We start from the raw sequence: 7,182 nt of genomic DNA, 5'->3' as shown, positions 1-7,182 counted from the left end.
TTGCATAATCGCCAGGTAAGAATTTGAACCATGGATTAAGAGATATCTTTTCATATGTGTCGAATGTGGGACAATGTCCCAAACAAAGAGGGGCATTGATACAATCGTGTTCTAGTTACGTACTACCATAAAGTGCACCAGATGTAATAACAGAATGTACAACGTTATTTTCCTAGTTTTCGCACGTGGGACGGTGTCCCAGCAGTGGTAGGACATGTTGGCATTTATCCATTAGTTACATGTTGATATCAACACACACATTGGCCACATTTCAATATCGATCATGCGATCTCACTAGTGACATTCCTTGAGTTTACCCAGTTTCTTAGTGAGTTCCCTTGCACAACTTCAACTTGGCCTCAGTTGTTGCATCCTTATTGGTATGCAATCGTGTACATCATATTGCATCGGATTGATGAACTATTATTGGTGAATTGGCAATGGCTTTCATGTTCTTAATGCTATTCCTTACATTTCCGACGCTTTGAACTCACGTTTACTGAGTGTGACTGCATTTCTGGGCATTTTTCTTTACGTGTTTCCACACATGTGAATCACCCTGCTTCATCTGTTATGCTCTACGGACACTCCAGGATCTTTCTAGAGCATTTGAGTACAAATTCGCTACACTAAATACTCACAACATCACTGTTTGCCAGCATCCGTACGTGGCGATTATGCAACCACACAACGGGCATGGAAGTGTTCGCCATTTTGTATTTGTTCCAGATATCGATTTAATACAAACGAATTATTGTTACCTGGTAGAAACCCTATCAATTCATATCCATTTAGACCAATTTTCATTTGGCAGATTATCCGGGACTCCCTACGTTCCTTTGGGGAATCCCTTGCGCGTGCATGGTAGGATTGTGAAACATGCAAAATTCAATATAGCAGGTATGACTTCTTCAGTGAATTTTTTACCCGTCCTCTTTACGTTGGATAGTTTCCGAACTATTGGCGTCCGAAAGTCATTTTCCCACGTTTTCGGCACCTTGTAGATCCGAAACTATGTCCGATAGCCGAAAGTTCAAGATAACTTTTTTTTCTTGTCTCAGTGGCAGCAGTCACCTCCCAAGAGTTGTAACACTTATTTTGCAACACCCGATATATATATATATATATATATATATATATATATATATATATATATATATATATATATATATATATATATATATACACGAGGGTAAAGCGAAAAGTAAAGGCAACTTTCTTTTTCATTTTCACACCAGAGGAATAACTACACATATCATTTATCCGCATATGTCCCCTGCACGGCAATGCACTTTTGGTATAGTTCAGTTAGTTTCTGTATCCTGTTTACGAAAAAGGTTTTTTGGTTTATTCTAAAGCTACGTCTCCACGACCTACCGGGCCTTGTCATCTGACCTCAGTCGAGCGCCACCTTCAAATGGCCGAACATGTGGTAATGCAATAATACCAGGTCAGTGCTGTACGAAGGATTGGGAAGCAACTCAAAATCAAACCGGTCCACAATATCTACTGTTGCCCTGCGTGCTCTTCCTCCATGATGTGTTCGTGGAGTTTATACGTAGATATGTATGAATTGTTTGCTCCGTAAAAATATTGAACGGGGCAGTGATGAATTCTCCTAGAGCCTTCCTATTTGGTCTGTGCCCCGTCTGGCGCTGCAGTCGATGTGTGCTTTTTCGTACCTCCCTGAAAAGAGGAGGGAGAAGTTGTTGCGGCCGAGATCTTTTAATTGTTAAATGCGGAAGCGTTGCCAAAATGAATTATTTTACAGACTTCGCTGTCCTCTATCGTGTTAGCCATTCTAAGTAGTCTACGATCTTCACTCGTCAAGACCAAACGATTGAATGACAAATTGGCAATACAGCTGAGGTCACTCACTTCTTTTCCGTAAGCAAAGAGAGAATTTCCTCCGTCAGAGGGTGGCGGGGGTGGAGCCGAATTATAGTTCGCATACTTTCCGAGGGCATAGATGAGATAGACAGGCTCTACTTCCACTTCACTTCAAGTATGCACTTGATGACATCAGACACTCCTAGTCTTCGTTTATTCTTGTGAAATTGACAAAATTGCTTCTAATTTTTGATTTACCCTCATATATATATATATAGGTTGAACCATTTACCTTTAAAAATAATAAGTAAAAAGCGATGAAATTTTGAGTATACAAATGTCAGCAGGGTACCCTTGAAATATTCTGTAATACCATAATGTTAACGGTGTTTCCAATTTGATGTAAAGTTATGATTTTCCAAATGACTACGTTAGGTTATTATATATTTCAGATCTACATGTTAAACGAAACCTTACAATATCAGATATGTTATTCAGTATTGCAAACTAAGGACGCTACAGTATCACAAACATCCAAATTTTTGGGGCCACTACAGCACTAATAAAGCAAGTGAGACGGACGAGGCAATGCACATCCAAAATCCTTAGTGTCTGAACTCTTATCGTGATATGATGGATTTCAAATGAATACAAACAAAGTTACAAGGGATTGAAAATTTGACTTTTCCCGAAAGCCTTTATTATTTCAAAAAACTACTGCGATAAGTGCATAAATGGTTTTCAACAGATGTGAAGGATATAAAGCCATTTGCATCAATTTGATATTTCAAACCGTTCTGGAGATATGGTAGATATTGTTAAAGTTTGCAACAGAGCTTAAAATTATGTAATTACGAGAACTTTTAAATATTCTTACCTAAAAGTATTGTTGCAATATTACAGAAGTAAATTAAATCAAAATAATGTTAAGAAGTTCGCACAAATATGCCATTTTAAGCAATATATCAAATTTTACCATTTATTTCATATCTTCGAGATGGTTTTAGATATCAAAGTGCTATGAACGGCATTATGATCTTTTTGTCTATTGGAAACCACCTACGTCATTGGATTCTTACCTGGATTGGATTGATTCTTCTCTGAACACTTTTTCGAAATAAAATCCTTTCAAAAATTCAGTTCCTTGTAATTTCGTTTCTGCTTATTCGAAATACGTCATATAATGACCATAGTATTCGACACTAATGATGTGCATTACCCCGTCTGCATCATCTGCATTATTACTGTTGCAGAAGCCTCTAAGATTTGGTTGTTTTTTAAAATTTTTGATTCTGTACCGTTCCTTAGTTTGAAATATGTAATAAGGTGATGTGCAATTTGAAATATATATATATATATATATATATATATATATAACTTTATGTTGGGTTGGAACGGTGTTACTCTGATTGTATTGCAGAGTATGTCAAACAAGGTTCCTCTGTCGATATTTGTATGGTACGAAATTTCATCGTTTTGTTACCTATTAGTTAAAAAGTTACAAAGGTATATCAAGACAAATGTTCCACCTTGTTCCACAAAGGGGTTTACACTGTTGAACTAATAACTCAAACTAAAATGAACAAAATATGATTTTTTTAAGTCACAAAGATGTTCAAAACTTTCCTGATGATGTTCTAATGTGGAGTATGTTCAAAAGTCTTCCATTGGCAGCAATACATTGTCGGCAACGCTGTGGAACAGACGGACAAACATGGAATATAGTTTCTATTGGAATGGATTCACCAGTCAGTTGCCTCTGTCATGGCATCCAGCATATATGTATTTTGTGGCGTAGACAGTGTTCTTCCGAATTTTCCCCTACCCCCCAAAAAATTAACGGCGTTAGATCGGGAGATATGGGTGGATACTCGATACTTCCTCGTTGGCCTATTCACCTGTCACAAAAAAAGAAAGAAGAAAAAAAGGAATGGCCACCTCATCAGACCAAACAATGAAATTAGTCAGCTGTTCATTATCGCAAATCTATTCACAAAATTGGAGGTACCTATCCGGATCGTCTTCATTTTGATTGCATGAAGTAACCTGGGAATATGGAGTTTCCACTTTGCTTGCTTTAAAATGCGGTGAACACTTGATTAGCATATACATGATTCACGCGGAGCTTATATGGACTTCTGAGGGGATCTTGTAAAAGTTTGTAACACTAATTCTATCTCCCTTTCGTTCGCTGTTAATTTCTTCCTGTTGCTCCATCCCTTCTTCAGATCACATAGTTCCTTCCCTGTTAAACTTCTCACATAAGTTAGTAATTGTTACACGTGACGACGCAGTATCAAATTCTGCCCGCCATTGTCTCTGCACTTCTTTTATGTACCCACGTTTCTAGATACACTTTAAAATCCACTTTCGTTACTCAAAAGAAAGATTTCCAGCCATCATATGAATTAATTGTCGCGACTGGCAACTGAACTGAAAATAAAAGAAAAACAGAAAAATGAATGGGAAAAGGAAACAATAACAAATAAATGATAACACCCACTAATAATGAGAGCGCCAAATAATTACAATTGGATCTGGTTATCTTCAATAGCTTCTCTGTTATTGTTATTAACATTCAAACAGTACGATGTCTTCTTCACTGCATAATACTCCTCCAATATATACCAGGAGCATGACAAAGGGCTGATAACTTTTATGCAGAATTGGCAACACTAGCAATATTGAGCATACCCTAGTATTATGTGCTTACAACAGAGATAGAATCTTCCAAGATGAGTTGTGTACGTGCGAGACAAAGCTGAAGTGGCTGCCGCAATACAAAATATCGCCAAATGTGAAATAAGATCTGTCATATAATTTCTGAACACCAAAGGGCAGAATGCAGCTGACATCCATCGGGAATTCTGTGCCATTTAAGGACCGACAATAATGAGTGAACGTAAGATCAGGCAATGGTGCAGAGAGTTTTGGGAAGGGCGTTCAAATGTTCATGACGGTGAGCGTACCGGAAGGCTTAGTGTTCAGACGGACGATTTGGTGGAACACGTTAATGAGAAACTGTGTTCCGTTCACCGGTTCACAATAACTGAACTCGTCAAAAAGTTTCCAAAAGTGTCTGCAAAAAAAAAGTGCATCAAATTCTGACCGATAACCTGGATTATCACAAATTCTTTGTGAGGTGGATACCAAAAATGCTAACAGACGCTCACAAAGCACCAAGAATGACAGATGCACGCCCGCGAGAGGAAAGGTGGGGATAACTTCTTTTCTTACATAGTTCTCACTCGTCACTGGGGAGTCGAAGCAGCAGTCAGTACAGTAGCGGCACTCAGGCTCTCCTGAAGCGAAGAAGTTCAAACAAACACCATCAGTTCACAAAATCATGACAATCATATTTTGGGACCAAAAGGAAGTGATTCGTGTGGAATTCTTGGAACTAGGACGAACAGTTAGAGCAGGTGTGTATTCCAAACATTGAATAATCTGCGACGTGCCATTCAAAATCGATGGAAAAGATGCTATGCTCTGGAATTCTTCTGATCCATGACAACGCCTGCCCACACACAGCTGCTAGTACTGTTGAAACAATTCAAAGATTTTGATGAGAAGTATTCAGTCATGCCGCTTACAGCCCCGACCTTAACCACAGCTGCTTCTTTCTTTTTCTTCACATGAAAAATTGGCTTACATCGAAGCATTTCGACGACAGTGCCGTGCTCAAGACATCAGTTCTGGACTGGCTGCACTTTCAGGCGGCAGATTTTTACATAGAGTATACCGAAGCTTGTACCTAATTGACTAAAACAAAAAAGAAAAAAAAAAAAAAAAGAAGTGGCACAATAAAAGTACTGATAACGAAGGCAAGACAAATCTCTAATACTAGCATAACACCCTTAGTAAACCTGACGCATTAATTCTTTCTACTTAGTAATTTGTAACTAGTGTAGATTATCTGTAGGAGTATTGACATTATTCTTGGTGCCAATAAACCTTTATCGTGTCTATATGATTAGCAGGGCCGGATCTATGAAATATTGCGCTCGAGGCAAAGACGTCTTTCTGGCGCCCCTTCCTCTCAAGTTTAAATACTTATGTTAGGAATTGGAACAAATTTTAGATTAAAAATTTAACTTTTAAATATATATTTTAAAAAGTTTAAATTATTTGTCATCATTCTCCCTTTTATAACTTTTACTGCCTACATACGAACTTGAAACCAATTTCGAAGCGTACCGGTATCCAAAAGTTAGAAAGTGAAAAATATTAAAAGTACGCTGCAGAAGATATTTTTCTCGTTTAACTGAAACATAAGCTGATAAATTATGCAATGTTTACGCATAATTTATACTAAATATTTATTATACTTATTAAAACAGATTCCGAAACCGGTTCTTTGTTCAAGCTCATTTATTTTTAAATTAAATATTCTGTTATACTGAAAACAAAATTCTCAAGATTTTCCTCGTAAGAAACTCATAAAAGATATAGTTACGTTATCGCAAAAACATGAACGCATTACGCACTATAATAAAGTAGTACCATAGTAGTAACTTATACTATACTTGTACTAAAGCAAATAAGAGTAAGCAGAAAATACCAAAAGTTGTTCTGCTGAGGACAAATTAGCTAAAAAGTAAGTTTATTTAGCGCAAGGAGTAAATTAATCAATTAATAATTATTGAGTATTAAATAATTCTTTGGTCACGAATTTATACCTTATTTTTTGTGATATTTTGCTGTTTATTATTTGATCTGTCAGAACATTATAAAGCGTTTGTTCCTTAATCTCAAATTCTCAGATATCAAAACTGAGAACTGGGGTTATATGAGTGAAGTGGTGAGCGTTATTTATATTTGAAACATACATAGCATTATCAACAATTGTCGATCCATTGCAGCATGAAGGTTTTTCCAATACTTTTTGACAACCATCTATGTTGGACAATTCGTTTCCAATATATAAGCAGTGTTACATGATTTCCTCACACAACTTTGTATTAGGATGTTGTGTAGATCACTATTTGTCACTTGTGTTATCCAGTAAAAACTTTTGTCTACCTTGTATGGTTTGTTTCCTAAGAGAATTATATCTCTATCTACTATCTCCCTCTCTCTCTCATATATATATATATATATATATATATATATATATATACAGTGGCTTATTTAGGATTTTGTTTCGGAGGGGCTATGCACATTCTCCTGAGGGGGTATATGTACTTGGTCTATGTAGGTATACAGTTATTATATATACTAGGTATATAAATTTATCTGTTTCGGAGGTGCTTGAACCCGATAGCCACCCCCCTAAATACGCGACTGTATAGGGCCTTATCCAGGATTTTCTGACAGGGTGTGCACCAATAACTACCAGTACAGAAGGGAAAA

The sequence above is a fragment of the Thermobia domestica genome, chromosome 2, assembly GCF_964235325.1.
Source record: "Thermobia domestica chromosome 2, izTheDome1.hap1.1, whole genome shotgun sequence".
In the NCBI taxonomy this organism is placed as follows: Eukaryota; Metazoa; Arthropoda; class Insecta; order Zygentoma; family Lepismatidae; genus Thermobia; species Thermobia domestica.
Note: the sequence above shows the minus strand (reverse complement) of the source record.